General features: G+C 42.2%; 1 protein-coding gene across 9 annotated transcripts in view; it reads right to left on the bottom strand.

Moving 5' to 3' along the window:
- Positions 1–24940, bottom strand: part of LOC126183366 (uncharacterized) — a 505494-nt gene that overhangs the window by 301785 nt on the left and 178769 nt on the right. The gene's annotated exons all lie outside the window — the stretch shown is intronic.

Here is a 24940-nt window from a genome sequence, read left to right as displayed (position 1 = left end):
TCATCCTTGCATTTACAACTGTACAAATTAGATTTGTCACCAAAAGACAAGTCAACATTTACATTACAAACAATTATTAAAAAAATTTCTTCACATTTATTGATCTCATTCATTAAGCCTAAAAAAATCATATGAACAAGTTAATACAAAACATGTGAACCACATTGTACACTGGAAAGCTATACAGAATTAGTTAGAAAACAGTTTTTCCATATTCTCTGTCCCTGAAATGAACATATATGTCTTGTGAACAGTATTTCAGTCCTGATGCATTCAATACACTTTAATAAGCTAATTTTTTGCATAAAGCAGAATTTGCCTAACACAGAAATGGAATAAAGTTTAAAGATTTAATTAATAATTCATTGTATAATGTGGAAAAGAGCTTACACATTAATACTGCATTACAGTATACATTAGTTATTCATGACTCTTCAAATACACTACTTTTAACACAGAGACTATACAGCCCTACAATGTTTTTAAGTGGCACAAAAACAAGAAAAGAGGTTCGGCATAGAGCGGCACTAAAGGTGTGGACATCAAACTGCCCCACTCCGTGTAACAACGAACAACTTATGCATGGTGTCGGTACATCAAATGAAGTGGTTTGTTTGTGAGCATTCTGTTTGTGGGCATTTCTCATTTTCCATTATTACTGATGTATAACAATGGACACTAGAGCATTGTTCTGCACCTACAAACAACCTGTTGCAATCTGTGCGGTGAAGAGTTTTTTCCTTTTTTTCCGTTAAAAAATAGTTTTACCCAGCAAGGTCAAGCATTCCAAAGAAATACACTAACTTCATTATTTTCTGCCAGTTTCAGTTGCCTAATAGCACTTCAAGTGATAAAATGTTGTCGAGCAAAAAGTATGTGTTGCTAACACATCACGAAAAGATTCAGGTAATCGAGGTGAGTGAAAATGACAAACTCCCTGCATGTGAAATAATGCTGTGTTTCAAATGAGGTAAAACACAAATTTATGATGCTTTAAGAAACAAGGATAAGATACAGGATGAATGGATGAAAGGGAATGGACAAATGAAAAAAGGCGAAGAAGACAGGAAATGAAGAAATTAATGAGAGTGTATGGGAATCATTCATAAGTGCTCAAGCAAAAAACTTACCTCTGTGTGGACCCATGTTGCAGAAAGAGGCTCTGAAAGTCGCTAGATGACTGGACAGATTCAAAGCTAGGCATAACATATGGAATGAAGTTTGTGATGAAGCTAAGAATCTGTAGGAAAGTGTAGCAACAGGATGGAAAACAATAATGTACAACCTAATGGCAAATTATGACCCAAAAGACCTTTTCAATGCAAATGAAACAGGACTGTTATTGTGTACTGCCTTCAAAATCTCTAGCAATTCAAGGTGAGAAGTGCACCAGTAGAAAAATTTCCAAGGAAAGACTCACTGTACTGCTGTGTGGAACATGTTAGGTAATATGGACAAGCCACTGCTGACTGGAAAAGTAGCAAAACCACATTGTTTCAAAAAATAGACGTCAGTAAGTTTCCTGTCACATGGTGAAGCAATAAAAAGGTGTGGATGGTGAGTGGTTATGGAAGAATTGCTGCGCTCTCAAAATGCCAAAACAAAAAAAAAAAAGAAATTGCGAAGTTCTCCTTTTCCTAGACAATGCAACTTGCCACCTAAAAGTCAAATTATCAAACATGAAATTGGCTTGGTTCCCACCAGTTGCAACCAGCCTCATGCAATCCATGGACCAGGGAGTTATTTACACATTCAAGTCGCATGATAGGCAATTACTGAAGCAGTCTCTTATTCTTGGTGTCGAAGAAGCAAAAAGTGCACTTTCTCTTGCCTGGTCAGTTTTTGTCCTGGATTGGCTTGGCAGTAAGGGAAATAAAGCCTGAAACTGTTACCAAGTGAGTCAACAAAGCGGGTTTTGGAGGTCAAGAACAAGACACTTATGTGGCCATTGAAGCTCAAGAAAATGCAACACAGCAACTGCTGAATTAAAATAAAAAACATTTCATATAGTGCAGATGACTACATTCAAACTACTTTTTGTGAACTCATTCCATCTTTACTTCAGCAACAAATTTAACAGAAATGCACAATACAGAAGATGACCAGAAAGGAACAAAGGAGGAAGAGGAGAAGAAAAATGATGGCCCTAGAAAAATTAATATGTATGAAGAAGCATAGACAATGTTCTGCCATTAGCAGCACACACAAATTCTCCCAAGTTGTTAGAACTATCGTATAGTGCAAAATATTGCATAGAAAAAAAAGAAGTTTTTTTTCAGGATTTTCAAGCAGGTTTCCCACCTTGATATGTGATGAAAAAAGTGGAGTGAAAAGCAAATAAACACAGGAATAATACATGAACACATACAACAATAAATGAAATTAAAGTTAGAGTAAAAACACAAATATACTGTGTTATTTACTAATTAGTGTAATCGTGTAGTATTCTATTGTACAATATACAGTAAATGAACACCTACTATGCAGTAGTGAAGGTACATAGTTGTGCATAATTATAAATTTGTATTTTTATGTATAATATCTGATACATTTTATGTAACCTAGTGAGTTCTGTGTAATTTGGAAACTTTTCCAACTTGGAAAATTATTTTAGTCCCATGTGATTTCATTTTGATCAAGTTTTACTGTACAGTGGTAATTCACCACCTTGTCTGCTCAATAGCTGATGGCAGCAACATAACAAACATCTTATATCCTTCCTTGTTTCCAGGAGGGAATGACTACTGGCTTTTTCCTAAAATAAAAATACTGTCCATTGGAATAATATTCATTAAAAAATAAGGCTTAAAAACTGAGGTGGCATCCATTGTGTACTCTATCTGACCAATGACCATGCTATCTTCCATATGATATACTTTATGTAATCATGCTCCTAACATGTAAAATGGGAGATACTTCTTGGTGGAGTCAATGTTTAGACTTCATGAAAGATGTAAATGCTGGACTCTGGCTGAGGTACTGTTCTCAAAACAGTGTTCCATTCCATCCTTTGCCCTGTTCCACAGCTCCAACTCTCAATAAGATAGTTCAATTCTTTTGATTCATCCACACACTTATGTAGCTGGTACGGAATTGTTTAATGAAATAAGGAAGTCTCTCCAAGCCATCACTCATCTTTAGTGCCGATAGAAGAGAAACGTACATAATTAAATACAGATCTGAGATGTAAGTACATACAACTTTTCTACCGCAATGATGTCTGTCAAATTTGACAGATAACAGATAAAACCGCTATCAGTCATATGGGTGCCTAGTGGTGTTATATGGGAAGTACTGGTTCACAGATAATATTGTCCTGAATTAAATCTCAAATTCAAGCAATGGAAAAACCTGGAATGAAATAAAAACAATATAAAACGGATGGATTGCTGTTTACCACATACAGCAGGCACCGAGTCGCAAACATGCACAACAAAAAAGACTGCTAGTTGTTATTTGCCTACCGAACTGAGAGTCCTTCATCAAACTAACTAAAGTATAACTCACACAGACACAGCCACTCCAGGTGCTAATGCCCAACTGCACCCGAGATGAACAAGCACTGGGGTGCCTAATGGGGATACAGAGGAATTGTGGGGTAGGTTGCTAGGTGATGGGGAAAGGGAGAGTGGGCAAAGGGGAGAGAAGTAGAGATGGGGAAGGGGGACTCTGCAAGCACACTGGGAATATATAGAATGAAGAAAAATTCATGCATTCTGACTTCACAGTGTGATTCTTCACATACTAGCCATACAAAAATGCTGGTCTCAAAATTTCATAGTGTGCATATTTCCGGCAGAAGTACAATTGTTTTTGTTGGTCAGTTTTTGAATAAGCCTATTGCAGGTCGATGATGCGAACTTTTTCACACCACTACAACTACTAGATTCCAAACCTATTTTCTGTGTACCCTTCCCCAATGGTCCCATCAATTAGTACCACTATTATTCTTGCCACATTCAGGTCCATAACATTTCATTAGGGCATTATGTCACCAGTAGAGCTAGCAATGTGCTATGAATATAATGTCCAAACTCTGTTACTATTTGTATGAATTATCATCATGGAACCTTAAGCATTGAGTCTGATAGGCACATCCTGTTTAGTAAGTATCTCCACATACTACTACTACTACTACTACTACTACTACTACTATTGTTATTAAACATCAAATTCATTACCAGTAGGGAAACAGTATAATTCTAAAATGAACATTTCACATTTAGCAGTGTCAGGATGAATCATGCAGAACAAAAGCTGTAAGAGAGGTGATGTGCATTAGATGGAACAGCCTGCTGCGACCAATGAAGTGTTAATACCGTATGTGTTGTTCACCAGGCAGGGACTAGCTGCTAGAATAGTGATGTGCCCATAACAGACCCTTGTACATTTCTAATCATATCATATTTTCTTCTTGTATTATTCTAAAACAGTGCGTCAGACATACACAAATGATGAATACATGGGTAGCTTCTGGTCCTTGGTGCATCTGATAAATGGGCTGGTGTTTTCATTCGTGAATATGCTGCAAGATATCCTGGTTGATATCATCCAGATAAAAATGTGTTACAATGTCTGCAGCTATGTCTTCAAGAGGCATGTTCCCATCTGCCACCATCGTGGGACAGAGGTCATCCATGGACTCACCATTCTCCAGCTACTGAAGAACCTATTCTGGAGGTCATAAACAAAAAACACCAGTGAAGTACAGGTAATGTAGCAAGGCAGCTACGTGTCTTGCAATACATGGTTGTTAACGTGTTGCACGAGCAAGGGCAACACCCCTATCATTATTCTATAACGCAACACGATCATTCTACAGACGGCGGTCTGCAGATGCAATTCTGTGAATGGTTCCAACAATGACAGGAAGCCAATAACGTATTCATAAACACTGTAACTTGGTTGGATGAAACAGCATTCATTTGTGAAGTTTTCCTCAATATGCACAATGCCCACCATTGGTGTGATGTTAACCCGCACATCTCCCACAACAATGGATATCAAGTTCACTTTGGCACCAACGTCTGAGCCAGAATACTGGGAGACAGGAGTTTGGATCCCTACTTGTTGCCTGACCAGTTGACTGCACAAACGTATTACGCATTCCTCTCAAACTGTTTGTCTGATGCACTGGGAGATGTTTCACTTCATGTTCGGCAGAGGTTATGGTTCCTATACGATGGTGCACACCACACTTTGGAATTAATGCGCAACAGTATTTAGCCAGAACATTTTCAGGGAAATGGCTCAGACAGGGAGGTCCAGTTGTATGGCCTCTACATTCACCTGACCTAAATCTCCTGGATTTCTTCCAATGGGGAAACAGGAAGGAGCACACGTATTCTACTCTGCCGACAAGTGTGGATGGTTGGTTGGTTTTTTGGGGGAAGAGACCAAACAGCAAGGTCATCGGTCTCATCGGATTAGGGAAGGACAGGGAAGGAAGTCGGCCGTGCCCTTTCAGAGGAACCATCCCGGCATTTGCCTGGAGCGATTTAGGGAAATCACGGAAAACCTAAATCAGAATGGCCGGACATGGGATTGAACCGTCGTCCTCTCAAATGCGAGTCCAGTGTGCTAACCACTGTGCCACCTCACTCGGTGACAAGTGTGGAAGAATAGATAGCATGTATTCACGTTGTATCTATGGGATATAGCAAAAATAGTTCAAATGGCTCTGAGCACTATGGGATTCAACTTTTGAGGTCATTAGTCCCCTAGAACTTAGAACTAGAACACACATCCATGCCCGAGGCAGGATTCGAACCTGTGACCGTAGCGGTCTCGCGGTTCCAGACTGCAGCGCCTAGAACCGCACGGCCACTTCGGCCGGGTGGGATGTAGCCATATTGCTCAGAGTCCATAGCTGCATGATCCAGTGGGTTGTGCAATGTTTGGACATGCAGAGGGGTAGTTTTGAGCAAATGTTCTGGAGTAATTCATTTTTAAGAAACAGAGTTCATTGTGGATAAATTTGCTGTAAGACTATTATGTAGTGCTCACCCACGATCAACTTGTAGACATGTGTTTAAGGCGTTGGGCATCCTGAGGTCAAAATATTATTTTGTAAATATCTTGCACTCATTAATACGAAAATTATCATTGTTATTGGTTGCTAATGTGTTGCATCTGAGTGGACGTACTGCATGTACTATAAACGACTAGTAGATGTTGAGTTATTTAACTGTGCAATCATCTTAGCATCTCACAATTGATACTATTTTTGAAGTTATTCTGTCATATTTCTGACTTGTCTGACCACATTTTTGTTTTGTTCACTGTCACAGAAAACTGTATTAGGTAAATGTAGGATACACATGGGTTTAGGAAACAACATATATGTTGTGACTCGCCGATCATTCAAAGCGCCGCCGCGCAATTATGCGCGTCCTCTACGTGCGGAGCTGTCTGCCAGCCATGCAGCAGCTGCGCCACCTAAGCGGCCAGCAAAGCAGCGGCCGCTAGACTGGGACTCAGTGCTCATTTGAATTCTAACATGTACACACGTCTTACTTGTCAACTTGCTCTGTGACTTATATGTGTTGTGTTGTTCCGAAATATATGTGTTAAACTTGACGTTATAACAACTGGCGACGAGGTAGTCGATTTTTCCTTTTCACCGTTGACTCACAGGGTTCCATGGCTACTGTCGAGCAACTATTGCAAAATCTCCTTGAACAGCACACGCTTCTAACAGCGGCGATTCGCGATTTCCTCGCGGCGTCAAATGAGGGGAGTTTCTCGTCACTGGCTATACCTCCTGTTCCTCCTTATGACGAGATGGCGGAAGACTGGTCTGATTATGAAAAACGTCTTCGACAGCACTTCCTGGATTTCACCTCAAATGTATCGGTTGTTGTCGCAATTGGCTCCTTTGAAGGATCCTGCGTCTTTGTCCTTTGCTGAAATGTGCTCACTTCTGTCTGTCTATTTTCAAAAGCAAACGCATGTGGTAGCCTCTCGTGTTGCCTTTTATCGTTGTCAAAAACAGCCACATCAATCCTATCACGCTTGGGCTGCTGAACTTCACGTCCTCAGTCAAAAGTGTCAATTTGTTACTGACGTTCACAAAGAATCCTATGCCGATTCCACGGTACGGGATGCCATTATCCGGTCGGCGCCTGACAAAGAAGTTCGGCAACGTGCCCTTCAGTTGGCGAATCCAACTCTAGATGAAGTTCTCTCCATTGCGCAGTCTTTTGAAATTTCTCGCGCCACTGGGGGCGTGGGGTGATGCCGGGGAAATACAACTTCTGTGCGCTGGTGACGACGCGTGCGGCGCGTCCCCGCCGGCCGATGTGGCCGCAGTGCACTCCCACGCACAGCCTCGGCCTAGCCGTAAACAACCCGCTAAGAAACTGCAGCAAAACCCCCGGCAACTTCCTTCATGTCCGCGGTGTTTTACGAAACATTCACGAGAAGATTGTCCACAACGTTGGGCTGTATGTCACAATTGCAAAAAGAAAGGTCATGTGTCTTCCGTTTGCAAATCCGACCGCATACATGATGTTCATGAACATGACGCTGATTCTGATTCTGTGTTGTCTGTCAATTGCACTTCTTCCCTTTCAGGGAAGTTATTCCTCACTGTCCAAATCCTTGGTCGAGATGTTCGCATGCAAGTGGATACCGGTTCTGCTGCCACTATAATTAATTCTCAGACGTATCTTCAGTTGGGTTCTCCACTCCTGTCACCTGTCACTCGGCAATTACGGACGTACAATAAACAGAAGATTTCTCTCTTGGGACGTTTGCACTGTTCCCATATTTGTGGTCGACCAGAGCAATGCAGAAAATCTTTTTGGTTTCGATGCTTTTCGCGTTTTTGGGTTCTCGATAGATGACTCTGTCAATATTGTCTCTGATGCTATTCCTTATGCTCAACTGGATTCCTTGTCGACGACATTTTCGTCCCTTTTCTCTCCTGGGTTAGGCCGTGCAAACGGCTTTGAAGCTCATATCATGCTCAAACCCACTGCTCAGCCTAAGTTTTTTCGGGCTCGGCCCATTCCTGTGGTCCTTCGTGATCGGGTAAAACGGGAGTTGGATCGTCTCACTACTTCAGGGTTCTTGCTTCCTGTCACTTCCAGTGAGTGGTCCTCTCCTGTCGTCGTCGTTGCTAAGCCAAATGGTGATATTCGTCTCTTTGGCGATTTCAAGGCCACTGTAAATGCTCGATGCCTCATCGACACTTACCCTATGCCCCGCCCTGAAGAACTGTTCACTAAACTTGCTGGAGGCCAGTATTTTTCTAAAATTGACTTGTCAGAAGCTTATCATCAACTTCCTGTCGACACTGCTTCCCGGCAGTTTCTGGTCCTTAACACGCCTTTCGGCCTCTATCAATACCAACGCTTGCCATTCGGGGTTGCTAGCACCCCTGCTCTCTTTCAGCGATTCTTGGAACAATTATTGCTCCCTGTCCCTGGGTGTATCAATTACATGGACGACATTGTTGTCACTGGCTCCACCACTGAAGAGCGTCTTCAAAATCTCCGCAGACTTTTTTATGTCTTACAGACTGCCGGTCTTAAGTGTAATCTTCAGAAATCACCATTTTTTCAGGCATCTATCACGTACTTGGGGTTTCAACTCTCTCGGGATGGTATTCATCCGCTTCAGCAAACTGTCGCTGCGATCGATGCCCTTCCTCACCCTACATCTGTTAAGGAACTGCAGGCCTTCTTGGGGAAAATAGCATACTATCACAAGTTTTTACCATCAGCGGCTTCGGTGGCTCAGCTGTTGCATCGCCTGTTGCATAAAAACGTGCCTTTTCACTGGTCCGCGTCATGCAACGCGGCTTTCCAGAAATTGAAGACTATGCTGAAACAGGCCCCGTGCCTGGCTACTTATCAACCTGGCCAACATCTTGTTCTTGCCACAGACGCCTCTCAATACGGGGTCGGTGCAGTCCTTGCGCACCGTTTTTCTGATGGTTCGGAACAACCCATTGCTTATGCCTCCAAAACGCTCACGGATGCCCAACAAAAGTATTCTCAAATTGAGAAAGAAGCTTTGGCCATTATTTATGCTCTTCATAAGTTTGGTGTTTTCCTCTATGGCTCCAAATTTCATCTTGTTACAGATCACAAACCACTTGTTTCCTTGTTTCATCCATCAACGTCACTTCCCGACAAGGCTGCACACCGCCTCCAGCTTTGGGCTCTTTACTTGTCTCATTTCAATTATGAGATTCATTTCCAGCCAACGGCTCAACATGCAAATGCTGATGCTCTGTCTCGCCTTCCCATGGGTCCTGATCAGGCATTCGATAGGGACGAACTTCTGTGTTTCCACTTGGATGTTGCTGAGCAGCAGGTTGTGGACGGGTTACCCATCACTGGGGACAGGCTAGCGGCTGCTACGGGTTCTGACCCTACCCTCTCCCATGTTTTACGCGGTATTCAGAAGGTCTGGCCAGATCGCCCGTCCGATAAGACTTCTGATCCGTTGCGGAACTACTACACTTTGCGCTACTGCCTCACGGCTAGGGATGGTGTTATCCTCCTCTCTACTGACAATGCTTCGCTGTGTGTTGTGGTACCTGCGTCTTTGCGTGCTTCGGTCTTGCGCCTCCTTCACCAAGGGCACTGGGGTGTGTCTCGCACAAAATCTCTGGCGCGCTGTCATGTGTACTGGCCTGGCCTGGCATCGACTCTGAAATAGCACACATGGTCGCTGCCTGCGGCACTTGTAGGTCACAGGCCGCTGCCCCGAAGTCATCTTCGTCACCGTGGCCTTCGCCTGAGAAGCCCTGGGAATGCATTCATGCTGACTTTGCGGGACCCTTTTTAGGTACTTATTGGCTCCTCGTGATTGACGCCTACTCTAACTTTCCTTTCATTGTCCATTGTCCGTTGCGGCGGCAACCACCAGTGCTCTCGCCCGCATTTTTCCTTTGGAAGGCCTCCCCTCTACTCTTGTTACTGATAACGGTCCGCAATTTGCCTCTTCTGAATTTGCGGATTTTTGTGCTCGTCACGGCGTTATGCATGTCACGGCCCCGCCGTTCCATCCACAATCCAACAGTGAGGCTGAACGACTGGTCCGCACATTTAAGGCTCAGATGTGGAAACTTCTGACTTCTTCTGCTGCTGATGATGCGCTTCTCCAGGTTCTGGCGTCTTACCGTTTCACCCCCATGGGCGACCACAGCCCGGCTGAGCTCTTACATGGCCGACAGCCCCGCACGCTACTTCGTCTTCTGCGGCCTTCCACCTCCCGGCCGTGGGTGCCTTCACTTGGCCGGTTCACCGCCGATGACCTCGTCTGGGTATGGGGATATGGCAGGCGGCCAAAATGGAGCCCGAGCTGCATCTTAAGACACCGTGGCAGATGCCTGTATGAAATCCAGACGGACACGGGTGTTGCAGTGCATCATTCGGACCAGCTTCGACCTCGTGTGCCAGCAACACCTGTTCCAAATGCCACTACACCACCTTTGGCTCTACCCGACGCTCGGGATCTTGGCATCTCTCAATACTCACAATGCAGCCCTCTCACCGTCATCGCGATGCCAGCACAAGAACGGACGCCACCAGGAGACGTGCCCATGCAGGAACTGGATGACCATCCTCTGTCAGAGCAAATCTACTCGCCTCCTCCTCCAACGGACGCCGACACATTGCCCATGTATCCTGTCATATCAACTGGACCTGCGCAACGGACAGATTGGTGCATGGGGCCCCAGCAGATTCGACCCTTACGTCTCCTGTCATCTCGACTCGTTATCATCGGGGACACTTCCGTCCATACGGGAAGCCTCCTCCTCGAGACTTTACAGCGAGTCAAACAACGCCTATGGATGTTAGCCATCTCCAGGACACCTCCATCAAGACCAGTGCAACAATTTCAAAGGGGGGGGGGGGGGAAGTGTTGTGACTCGCCGATCATTCAAAGCGCTGCCGCGCAATTACGCGCGTCCTCTACATGCGGTGCTGTCTGCCAGCCATGCAGCAGCTGTGCCACCTAAGCGGCCAGCCGAGCAGCGGCTGCTGGACTGGGACTCAGCGCTCATTCGAATGCTAACGTGTACACACGTCTTACTTGACAACTTACTCTGTGACTTATATGTGTTGTGTTGTTCCGAAATATATGTGTTAAACTTGACGTTATAACAGTATACTACAATATTATATGATAGAATCAAACTGGAATAAAAATTTGTTTTTACACCTGCATTCACTTTGAACCCACAACCTCAAGCATCCTAATGCAACATGCTATCCACTGCAACCACTGCACAGCTCCTATATCCTGACACAGGTAGTTACCATATGAGATTACAGCATTGCCAGATTGCCTATCTTTAAGGTCCATTTATTGCCAGAAATATGCGCAAGTTGAAATTTTGTGACAGACATTTTTGGTTTGCTAGTATGTGAGGAACAACACTGCGAAGTCCAAGTGCATGAATTTTTCTTCATCCTGTAGATGGCATGTGTAGGGCTGGACTGGGAGCAAGGAAAGGGATAGGCAGGTGGATGGCTGCAACTAGTAAAGGTTACACTAAGGAAGATTATGTGAATGAAGTATACATTGCAGGGAGATTTCTCACTTGTGCAGTTCAGAAAATCTGGCATCCCTACACTTTCCCACCCCACACCACCTCTGTATCCCAACTACCCAACCCAGCACAAATCGCCTCAGACAAAGTTGCAGTTGGTCCTTAGCACTCAGAGATGACAATGGCCATGAGCGTACTAGTTGGGCTTGTGTGAATATGTGTGAGTTCTGTTTTGTCTACGATTGACAAATGACGTAATAAAATAGCTGAAGATTATCTGGTCATCTTTCGAGAACTGTGCCTATCTGCCATTCAATGCCTCCTCCATGTGCAGTACATACAGATACTCGTGTAGATGCAGTGTTCCTCAACTTCTAGAATGTGTTCAACACAGTTATGCACTGCCACCTAATGAACAAAATAGAAGCGTACAGAATATCAAACCAACTGTGTGATTAAACTGAAGAATTTCTAGCAAACAAAAACACAGCATGTCATTCTACATAGAAGGAAGTCTTCTATCATGAAAGTAATTTGGAGCATGCCCCACAGGAGTGTTACAGGACCATTATTTTTCACTATATATAAATGAACCAGTAGATAACATTGGAAGTTCCATGAGGGTTTACGCAGATGGTGTTGTTGATAGAGACAACTTGAAAGGCCAGAAAACTGTAACAAAATGCAGGAAGTTAATTAGTTAGTTCATTAGTTTTATGTTTCATAAACCATTTTAGACAATTAATTGTAGTGAAGTGGAGCAATTATTTTACATTCACATCATGAATTAATTTGTCAATATGGTTGAATATACAGGGTTATTACAAATGATTGAAGCGATTTCACAGCCCTACAATAACTTTATTATTTGAGATATTTTCACAATGCTTTGCACACACATACAAAAACTCAAAAAGTTTTTTCAGGCATTCACAAATGTTCGATATGTGCCCCTTTAGTGATTCAGCAGACATCAAGCTGATAATCAAGTTCCTCCCACACTCCGCGCAGCATGTCCCCATCAACGAGTTCGAAAGCATCGTTGATGCGAGCTCGCAGTTCTGGCACGTTTTTTGGTAGAGGAGGTTTAAACACTGAATCTTTCACATAACCCCACAGAAAGAAATCGCATGGGATTAAGTCGGGAGAGCGTGGAGGCCATGACATGAATTGCTGATCATGATCTCCACCACGACCGATCCGTTGGTTTTCCAATCTCCTGTTTAAGAAATGTTGAATATCATGATGGAAGTGCGGTGGAGCACCATCCTGTTGAAAGATGAAGTCGGCGCTGTCGGTCTCCAGTTGTGGCATGAGCCAATTTTCCAGCATGCCCAGATACACGTGTCCTGTAACGTTTTTTTCGCAGAAGAAAAAGGGGCCGTAAACTTTAAACCGTGAGATTGCACAAAACACGTTAACTTTTGGTGAATTGCGAATTTGCTGCACGAATGCGTGAGGATTCTCTACCGCCCAGATTCGCACATTGTGTCTGTTCACTTCACCATTAAGAAAAAATGTTGCTTCATCACTGAAAACAAGTTTCGCACTGAACGCATCCTCTTCCATGAGCTGTTGCAACCGTGCCAAAAATTCAAAGCGTTTGACTTTGTCATCAGGTGTCAGGGCTTGTAGCAATTGTAAACGGTAAGGCTTCTGCTTTAGCCTTTTCCGTAAGATTTTCCAAACTGTCGGCTGTGGTACGTTTAGCTCCCTGCTTGCTTTATTCGTTGACTTCTGCGGGCTACGCGTGAAACTTGCCCGCAAGTGTTCAACCGTTTCTTCACTCACTGCAGGCCGACCCGTTGATTTCCCCTTACAGAGGCATCCAGAAGCTTTAAACTGTGCATACCATTGCCGAATGGAGTTAGCAGTTGGTGGATCTTTGTTGAACTTCATCCTGAAGTGTCGTTGCACTGTTATGACTGACTGATGTGAGTGCATTTCAAGCACGACATACTCTTTCTCGGCTCCTGTCGCCATTTTGTCTCACTGCGCTCTCGAGCGCTCTGGCGGCAGAAACCTAAGTGCGGCTTCAGCCGAACAAAACTTTATGAGTTTTTCTACGTATCTGTAGTGTGTCGTGACCATATGTCAATGAATGGAGCTACAGTGAATTTATGAAATCGCTTCAATCATTTGTAATAGCCCTGTACAGATGTGAGTTAGTAATTCCTACCCACCACCTTTTATACATTACAGCAATAGAAATTCTTCTATGGAATAGAAGGAGTTGTCAAGAAGAAACTTTCTCAGTTTGTTACCAAATTTTACATTTTATGTCACTGGATAAGTATTCAAAAATTTTTGTTGCAACATTGTAGTAATGACAACCTTAATGGAGAGTGATGTATGTCGTTTTTCTTTCTGGTATTGTAATTACGTATCTCGTTGCTCTTTTTCAGCTGTAGTGGATGATTTACAGCAAACTTCATGAGGGAATAAATATACTGTGAGGCAGTAGACAAAATGCCCAACGCCTTAAACACATGTCTACAAGTTGATCGTGGGTGAGCACTACATAATAGCCTTACAGCAATTTTTGCATAATGAAATCTGTTTCTTAAAAATGAATTACTCCAGAACATTATTCCATACGACACTACTGAATGAAAATAAGCAAAATATGTCAACTTACTGATTTGTCTCTTCTATATTATGAAAAGGATGGATTGCTACTCAACATATAATGGAAATGTTGACTCACAGACGGGCACAACAGAAAGACTGCTAAACAAGTAATTTATCAGCCAAAAAGTCTCCTGAATTAAACACACACACACACACACACACACACACACACACACACACACACACACACACACACACAGAGAGAGAGAGAGAGAGAGAGAGAGAGAGAGAGAGAGAGAGAGAGATTCATGCGAATGCAACTTGTGCACACATGACCACCGTCCCTGGCTGCCGTGGCCAGATGGCGAGCAACAGCACATGACGGGAGAAGCAAACTGAGTGGTGGGGGTAAGGAGGAGGTTGCAAGGGGGAGGGATAGCAGGGCAGGGCTGGAGGACAGTAATGTGCTGCTTGTGAGAGCATACGGGGACAAGGTGGAGAGAGGGTACGGCAGGTAGGTGCAGTCAGGATGCTACAACGGATTGGGGGGGGGGGGGGGGGGGGGATGGTGGGAGGAGCAGAAAAGAAGAGAAGCAGAAAGACTGTGACATGTTGGTGGAATACAAGGCTGTGCAGCTCTGTAATACTGGAATCAGGACAGGGAAGGGGATAGGTACGTAAAGGTCAATGACTACCGAAGGTTGAGGCCGGGAGGTTATGGGAACAAGGGTATACTGCACGAAGAGTTCCCACCTGCACTATTCAGAAAAGCTGGTGTTGGTAGGAAGGATTAAGATGGCACAGGCTGTGAAGCAGGAACTGAAATGAAGAACATCATGTTGGGCAGCATGCTCAGCAACTGGATGGTCTAACTGTTTCTTGGCCACAGTTTGTTGGTGGCCATTCATGCCGACAGACAGCTTGTTGGTTGTCATGCCCATGTAGAAAGCAGCACAGTGTTTTCAGTTTAGCTTGTAGATCACATGACTGGTTTCACAGGTTGTCCTGACTCTGATGGGATAGGTGATGCTTGTGACCAGAATGGAGTAGGTGGTGGTGGGAGGATGTATGAGACATGTCTTGGATCTGCGATGCTTAATTTTTCTTAATATTTGAAGGAGAAGTTGGTGTTACATTCATACGATTGAATTTTATTACTGATTCTTTTTCAACATACTGCAGTGTTTTCTCTTTAGAACTGTTTGTCCCTATACTTTCTACTATATTTAAGAAATAATTACTAAGTATATTTGCTATCTGTGACTCGTCATTTATAGCCCTTCCATTCATTTCAATAGTATTGTTATCCTGTTCTGTGGCAGGCTGTCCTGTCTCTCATTTCACTACTCTCCACATAGCCTTAATTCTGTTGCCTGAATTACTGATTTCTGACATAATGTTTATGTTAATTTCTTTTTTAATAACTTTTCTTAGTAAATTTGAGTAGTTTTAGTAATGTGCAACTACTGCAGGATCTCTACTTGGTCACGCCAACAGATAAATTTCCTTTTTCCTTTCACAAGATACTTTAATCCCTCTACTGATCCATGGTTTTTATATGGCTGTTGAATTTTCTTTCAAATAATGATATGAATTTATCATGGAAAAGATTGCATTTAATGTTAGCATTTGGTTCATTACAAATTCAATCCCAGGTTATCTCTTATAAAGTATGCTTAAAAACCTATGTCCTGGAGTCATTAATTATTCTAACTGATTTCCACTTAAAAGTTTCCATACTGTAGGGCACTATGTTATTTATCCTAACTAACTGTGCATCATGTTCAAAGAGAGCATTTGTTACTGGGTAAACAGTTATTTTCTTGCCTTGAGCTTCATCAAAAAAAATAATATCAATTAGGATCCAAATTTCTTTATCCAGCCATGTTGGAAACTTAATCACTGAGCTCAAATTGTAGGATTCCAAATCATTTTTTCTACCAGAATCCTTTAGAAAATCTACATTGGAGTCACCACAGACTATTAACTGTTGCTGCTGTCTGACAGATGGCCTAGTACGGAATCCAGATGCCTCATAAACATTTCAAAATTTCCAAGTGGAGACCTATACACAATTACAATTAAAAGTGATATTTTTTAGTATTAATTCCCAACCACATACACCTGTGTACTGATCAGTAGAAAATCTAAGTGCCACAATGTTTTTGAACTTGTGTTCCTTCTTGATTTATGTAATAAATCTTTGTTTTCCCATATTAGTTCTGCATGAGTAAGCTGCTAGTTGTAGTCTTTCCTATGCAACTTATCTAATCCTGTGGTTATGTAGTGCTCAGATAGGCACAGGATATCTATAATTTCAGAGCTCTCTCAATTTTCCAAACAGACAAGAAGCTCTTTTACCTGATTACTCAGTCCCCTCTAAAATATGGATGAAATAAGCTAACCTTACTTTTCTGTGCATTCTTAAGCATTTTGTGAGGCTCTTCTGTTATTCTGACTTCTTTCAAAATAGGGTGACTGAATCCTGATCCTAATATAAAAAGGTTACCTCTCTGACACCAGTAATCACAAAGACCATATTTTGTGTGGCCTCCCATATATTATCTGCCTCCTGTACATTACCTGCAAGAAGCTCAACCAAACTATCTTTCCCTCTCCTATTCAGGTGTAGGTCATGTCTAGTGTATCTCCATCTCCCAGCCGTAGCAACAGGCACTGAACTCATATGAGATTTCATTTTAGTCAGCATCTGCCTGGCTGACTCAGTGCTCTCACAGTCCTCAGCAGTATTAACCCTGGACTGGTCATGGTGCTGCAGGACCACCACAAAACACGTTTGTGTGTGCAGTTGCTATTCCTATTTCACCTAGGCCACCCCTAGTGCTGTAACTACTGTCCTTAGGCAGGCTTACCCTGCTCCACCTGTACAGGATCGACGTTTGGTGTAGGGAGTGGCAACTGACTCTCAACACAAAAAAATATAACACATTACAAATACTCAGATAGAGACCCTTTATTGTATGATGCAGAACAATCGCTATAAGGAGTTACTTCCATAAAATATTTAGAAGTATGTGTACGGAGTGATTTGAAGTGAAACACATACATAGAATTAACTGCGGGTACGGCAAATGCCAGAAAGATTCATTGGAAGAATCCTCAGGAAATGTAGTCCATCAACAATGGAAGTAGCTTACAAAACATTTGTTCAATTAATATTTGAATACTGCTTGTCAGTCTGGGATCCACACTAGATACGATTGACAGAGGAAATAGGCAAGGTCCAAAGTAGAGGGGCATATTTCATTACAGGTCTATTTTGTAATCACAAAAGCATCACAGATATGCTCAGTCAACTCCAGTGGCAGATGCTGCATGAGAGGCATTCTGCATCACTGTTTGGTCTACTGTTTAAATTCTAAGAATGTACGTTCTTAGAAGAGTCAACCAATATATTGCTTCCTCCTTTTTTTTATATCTCGTAAGAAGCCTGTGAAGATAAAATTAAAGATTCATGTCCATGCAGAGGCTTATGAGAACCTGTTCTTCCTGTTAACCACACGCAATTGGAAAAGGAAAATGGGGAAGTGACAATGGCACACAAAGTGCTGAAGCAATGAATTAGGTTCCCTTCTACGCTCCTGAGGGGCATACATGCTAATTAAAAAAGATAACAATGAATAATGGGGTGTCCTGGAAGAGGCACAGCAGCTGGTTCAGGGATGTTACTCCAAAAAGCAAACAGCTAGGGTAAAATTTAATGAGGTGCTACTTCTGAATCAAGGGAGGTCCTCGCTCGTGGTGGAATCTTTGAACAGGGTGGCTACGAATGGTTTTCAGTACTTTGTACTGCGCCACTGGACAGTGCGGGAACACTCACTTCAGTGGCACACTTAGCAGTAAAGGGGCGCCAAAACAGCTGGGGTTGGAATGGTAATAAACCCAAATGGTACTCCTGGTGCAGTCTACACTTCACCACACTGCACATGGTATTCCAGGTGCGAATAATGGAGGGGGGGGGGGGGGGGGGTCACCAGACGCCTGGCATCAGGCTATGTACAGTCAAGGGAATCCCCTCAAGGAGGGAAAGCGGCTCAGGAAGGTGGAGCTGAAGACATGGTAGCAGTCCTCTTGTTAATCAAACCACAACAAAATAATGACACTGGATGCAATTGTAAAATCCTGCAGTCCACACATACTCCAGAGAAGTGTGACAGGCAACAATGAGAGCCACTTGACGTTGCGCAGGACGGGCTGCCAGGAGCACAGCCGGGAGGTGTTGCTTCGTCGAAGCAGAAGAAGAGACTGCTCAGGCGATGGTTCAGCATGCAGGGTGTCTGGAAAGTGTGGTAAACTAAGATCTACCTCCAGCGGAAGTGACCAGCAAGGGTTCTGGGGAGATGCGGTGGTACTTCATCCAGCACGAACTACGCTGATCACTAGTTTTCAGTCAACACAACCCGTCGTCTGCTGCTAAAGTTGGGGGCGAATAGAAGGAGTCACCACAGCACCTTCCACCACATCATAAGGTAGCTTGTGGAACATGGATGTAGAGGTGGGAAAGTGTAGACATTCAGCTCTAAATTGGTTAGTATTTTCCAATAACAAATTTTTGTTCCTGAAGCAATGACAAAATTTGGAAATATCAGATACATTGATGTGTGACCTGAGGTTTTCCCGGTGTACAGAGATCTTGAAAATTTCTCGGCTATTCAGCCGGGTAACGTCGTCCAAAAGGCGCGATATTTCGGCAAGCCGACTTCTTGCCATCTACAGGAATTCTTGGTGTCTGATTGATCTCTGATGGATGTCGATTTTATACAATCTCCACCCCTCTCCCGTAGCCTCCGTCTTGGCAGTTCCGAGTGGTCCGCGGCCGGTGGTGGGGGAAGGGTGGTGGTGGGTGATGGGGGAAGCATGGCGCCCCACGACACATCATCGGCCGCAGTCCTCCCATGGCTGCGGCCGCTTGCGGAATTCTGCCGTCCTGGTCACAATGCTTCTTCTTCTTCTTCTTCTTCTTCTTCTTCTTCTTCTTCTGGTGTCCTGACAGGAGCGGATTTCCGTGTAGACTGTCGTCGTGTTTTAATCATACTCAAAGCTGGATCCCAGGCTTTGCTTAACTGGAAACCTTTGTCTTTATTTTTATTAGTTCATCATGCAGCTGGATCTCCACTGCCTCTTTGAGGAGACAATCCCAGAAGGTGTTCGGTTGCTGTAACACCCATCGTAGTTCATGTCATATGTTCATGTCAGCTGTGCATTGTTCACTACATCTCTCCTGTATCGTCCGTACGGTCTGGCCTATATACATTTTCCCGTGCTGGCAAGGGATGCTGTAAACTCCCAGTCTCCGGAGTCCTAAGTCATCCTCGACTGATAATAATAAGGTTTTCATTTTGGATGGAGAGCGAAACACGCATTTGACATTATATTTTCTGAGTATTCTGCCGATCTTTGCCGATGTGTTCCCCACATATGGTACGATCGCTGTCGCAACCAGCTTGTCTTTGTCCTCAGAAGGCTGTGGTCTCTGTTTCTTCAGTCTTAAGGGGCATTTTATCTGCTGGTTGTTGTAACTGTTCATGCGTAACACCATCTGCAAGTGCTGCAATTCAGCTGCTAGGCTGTCACAGTCCGAGATTTAGCGTGCTCTGTGCACCAGTGTGCTTAGAACACCCACTCGTTGTGAAGGAGCATGACAACTGGAGGCATGCAGGTACAAATCTGTATGTGTCGGCTTACGATAGACGCTGTCGTCCTAGTATGCCATCTGGTCTTCGCTTGACGAGCATATCCAGAAATGAAAGCTGGTTGTTTTCTTCTATCTCCATTGTGAACTTGATAGTCTGGTGCAGTGAGTTCAGATGCTGCAGAAAGTCTTGGAGGCATTGTCCGTGTGGCCAGATTATGAATGTATTGTCTACATATAAAAAAACGTACAAGGGTACCTCTAAGAGACTCCCTAAGAATCATAGGAGAAAAATTCGGCCCAACAGTAACGAAAGTTTTCAAATTCGTACTTACGTCAACATACTTTCTGTTCGATGGGAACTACTATGAACAAACAGATGAAATAGCGATGGGCTGTCCGCTATCAACAGTAGTGGCCAATATGTTTATGGAGGCTTTTGAAGATGAAGCTCTCGAGTCAGCAGCCTACAAGCCCTCTTACTTTTTTTTATATGTAGACGATACATTCGTAGTCTGGCCGCACAGATAACAATGCCTCCAAGACTTTCTGCAGCATCTGAATTCACTGCACCAGAATATCAAGTTCACAATGGAGGTAGAAGAAAACAACCAGCTTTCATTTCTGGATGATTAAAACATGACAGTCTACATGGAAATCCGCTCCTGTCATGACACCTAAAGAAGAAAAAGGAGGAGGAGGAGGAGGAGGAGGAGGAGGAGAAGAAGAAGAAGAAGAAGAAGAAGAAGATGAAGCATTGTGACCAGGACGGCAGAGTTCTGCAAGCGGCCATAGCCGCGGAAGGACTGCGGCCCATGAACTGTTGTGGGGCGCTGCGCTTCCCCGAACACCCAGGACCGCCCTTCCCCCACCACTGGCCACGGACTGCTTTGAGGTGCCCAGACGCAGGCTGCGGGAGAGGGGTGGAGATTATCGCGCCTTTTGGAGCTGCTGAGGCCTGGCCTCCAGCAGCCAGAAACTGTCGTCGTGTGTGTGTGTGTGTGTGTGTGTGTGTGTGTGTGTGTGTGTGTGTATATATATATATATATATATATATATATATATATATTTCCCTCAAAGACCTTGTTGGCCGAGAGCTCACTTCTGATATATGGTAAGTAGCATCTATCCTTTTCACAATATTGTCACATTCTATCCTGGATTTTCCATTGTTAGGATAAAAGAAATAATTAAATATTTCCCTGAGACATTTAAGTCTCTTCATTATCTACGATAATGACTGAAGCAGAAGAAATGAATTAAGTTCGAGTCCCGGGCATAGCACAAATTTTAATTCATTTCTTCTGCTTCAGTTATTATAAAAGAAATGTTATATTCACAAAACACCTACATTCAGGTGCACACTGGATAGTAGTCTCCTTCAAGTGGTGTAATTCTCAATACTGTTGAGGTGAAAACATAAAAAATAAGCAACAGTATTCCTTGATTTCCGAACCCAGAGTTTCTTCAGGGGAAGAGCTTTTTAGGGTATGTCGGGCAGGTAACCCTCAGTTTACATCAACTCAAATGCATGTGACATCATTATGATGTTTCCATGCTATATTGAAAATTATGAAAGTCATGTATCGACTTTCGTGAACATATAAGATGCTAAATTGTGGTAGTCATTCTAGCAGATGAATTAAAGGAGCAGCTCATTATACCTTCAATTGGTGTGTTCATTGCAATTTGTTTCTTTGCAAGTGAGAACCTGCCAGCTTTATGAAAAGAATCTGACAATATGGTAAATGGTAAATTAGTGTTTACAGTTCCTATGTCCTTGTTCAGTTGGTTAAGTGCTGTCACACTGTGGCGTGCAGAGTTCATGTTCAACTGAGTAAGTTAGTTCTAAGATCATAAGAAGAGAACAAGATACTGTAATCCCTCACAGCAGTAATATACAATATTGGATTTTGTACATATATGTGAGAAGTGCTGAAAGAGTTTTGCAAGTTTTCCAACATGTGCATACTGAAGCACCACTTTTTTTCAATCATTGTAAGGCCAGTGCCTGTAAAAGAAATAAATTGTGCCAAAATTGTGTGTACAAATTTCATAACAAACACATTGCAGGGCATTTCCAGTAAAACTCAATTACTGTGTAATAGAGCTTCAGATTAGAGTGTTTAACCTTAAAAAAATTGAAAACTCAAATCAAAATGGAAATTAATTCTACATTTGTAAAGCAGAGTGCTCCAAAAATATCAACAAAAATGTCTACAAAAGAGAATTATTGCAAAACACTCTAGTGTCAAATTTTAGAATAGTATTAAAATGTATGGGAGCCATACCAAATATTACAGAACATATACAAAGAAGAATGGCACAAATGATCACAGGTCTGTTGGAGTTGTGGAAGAATGTCGCCAAAATAGTGAAACATGTGGATTGGTGGAGTGGTAGAGACTTGAAGCCTATTTATTAAGTTTCAAGAATCAATATTAAGTGAAGAATCTAGAGATATTCTTCAGTCCTCTATGTATAACTTTGCAGATACCACAAAGACAAGATTGGACTAATTACAGCATGCACGAAGGTGTTTAAACAATCATTTATCCGCACTCTATATGTGATTGAAATGGGAAGAAACATTATTTCATGGTAAATCTGCCATGCATTTCACAATGATTTGCAGAATAACAATGTACATGTAAAGAACATTGTGTTAAATGGAAACTGCTGTCGCTGGAGTGGTGCTGTTACCTCCAGAATGTCCTTGCCTTCCTGATCAAGTCTTTAAATTAATTTATTGAGTTTAATGTGAACTTCTTACCACAGTGCAACTTGGCAGCATTTTTCTCTTAAAGGAGAAAAAACTCACGACTCACACTAGGTTCAAGCATAGAATCTCTCCCACCATATAAAAGCACTTAACCAACTAAGCCACAATGACCATATAACAACTGTTAACACTAATTTACAATTCAAAAAACTGTACTGTTAGGTCCTTATTGCTATGAACGTACTAACTGGAGATATAGTGAGCTAACTTTTGAAAGTATTTTTATGGAGGTAAAACAGTGATCTCAACAAAACGTTTTAAAATTAAAATAGTCATGACTGCAACAAAACATTTATTAAAAATGGCAACTGCATGCCTCCATGATACATGCTCTGTTCACCACCAACAGCTGCCATCATTGTGTATATGGTCTGAAGACGGTCACTACTTGGCCAAAAAAGGTCGGCATTTTTAATACATGTACTCTCATGATCAAGTCTATTTTAGTTTTAATTTTAAAATATAATGAGTTGTTCATTTAATTCATCTATTAGAATGGCTATTGCAGTTCATTGTCTCGAATAATCACAAAAGTTGACAAATGGCTTATGTCATCTTCAATATAGAGCGTACACATCATAATGTCATCATGTTAGCCTGAATCAATGTGAGGTGAGGGTTACTCATGTTAGACAGGAGAGTGGGGTTTTGATGAACTACCAGTCCCCCTTCTTTAATCTAACCCCTATAAATCAATTCTTCTTCCCTCACAGAATGAGGAACCTGTGATTCTGCATACTGTTCCATATTTTGATGTTTCTACATACAGTACTGAGAACAGCAGCTCATGAAACTATACTTTTAGAATGGGAAGAGTTACCCCAAAATATAATATACGACATAAGCAAATGAAAATAAGCAAAGTAGACTAACTTTCAGGTCAAACAATCACTCACTTCAGATACCATTCGAATAGTAAAAATTGCAGCAATTAAGTCTCTGAACAAGCCTCTGAACGTGGGCTTTACACGACAGTTTACTATCTATCTGAACACCTAGAAATTTGAACTGTTCAGTTTCATTAATTATAGGCCCATTCTGTGAAATTAAAACATCATGTTTTGTTGAATTGTGTGTTCGACACTGTAAAAACTGAGTCTTATTGAGATTTAGCATTAGTTAATTTTCTACAAGCCATGAACTTAGGTCATGAACTGCACTATTTGAAACTGAGCCATTGTCGCACACAACATCATTTACTGCCAAGCCAGTGTCATCTGTGAACAGAAATATTTTATCAAAACCAGACATGATTGTCTTATTGGGATTACCGCAATTGTTCTTTAAATAAAAATATGGCATTTCAGTCTTTGATCACTATTTTTTATTTTCAATGAATGGTTTTCGGCTAGCTGCCCATCTTCAGATCATAATTGCAGTTACAGAGTAACCTGTCAGTACAGAGCTGTTATGACAGTGAACCAATAGTTCTGTACTGACAGGTTACTCTGTAACTACAATTATGATCCAAAGATGGGCAGCTAGCCTGAAACCAGTCATAGAAAATAAAAAATAGCGATCAGAGACTGAAATGCCATATTTTTACAGAAATATTTTAGAGTTACTCGTAATACTAGAGGGCGCATCATTTATATAAATAAGGAACAGGAGTGGCCTCAACACTGATCCCTGGAGCATCCCCTACTTGACCGTACCCCACTCAGACCCCACAACACAGCCATTCTTAACATTGTGAATAATGACCTTTTGCTGTCTATTGCCAAAGTAAGAGGTGAACCAATTGTGAGCTACTCCCTGTATTCTGTAATGGTCCAACTTCCGGCACAATATTTTGTGATCAACACAATCAAACACCTTAGTTAAATAAAAAATTTGCCTAGTATTTGAAACCTGTTGTTTAACCCATCCAGTACCTCACAGAGAAAAGAGAATTTAGCATTTTCAGTTGTTAAACAACTTCTAAATCCGAACTGTACATTCAATAGCAAATCGTGTAATATAAAATGATCAATTATCCTTACATACACAGCATTTTCAATTACTTTAGCAAACACTGATGGCATACAAATAGGTCTAAAATTGTCTACATTATTCCTTTCTCCCTTTTTATACAGCAACTTTACTACTGAGTACTTTAATCGTTCATGAAACTGACCATTCCTAAAGGAAAAATTACAAATATGGCTAAATACAGGGCTAACATGTGCAGTACAGTACTTTAATATTCCGCTAGGCACTCCGTCATAACCATGAGAGTCCTTAGTCTTCAGTGATTTAATTATCGACTCAATCGCCCCCTTGTCTGTATCACAGAGGAGTATTTCAAACATCAATCTTGGAAAGGCATTTGCCAAGAAAGTTATATGATTCCCTGTAGAAACTAAAATTTTATTTAATTCAGCAGCAATGCTCAGGAAATGATTGTTAATTACTGTACATATATCTGATTTATCAGTAACAG

This window comes from Schistocerca cancellata, chromosome 4 (assembly GCF_023864275.1).
Source record: "Schistocerca cancellata isolate TAMUIC-IGC-003103 chromosome 4, iqSchCanc2.1, whole genome shotgun sequence".
Taxonomy (NCBI): domain Eukaryota; kingdom Metazoa; phylum Arthropoda; class Insecta; order Orthoptera; family Acrididae; genus Schistocerca; species Schistocerca cancellata.
This window is presented reverse-complemented; position numbering and strand designations above follow the sequence as displayed.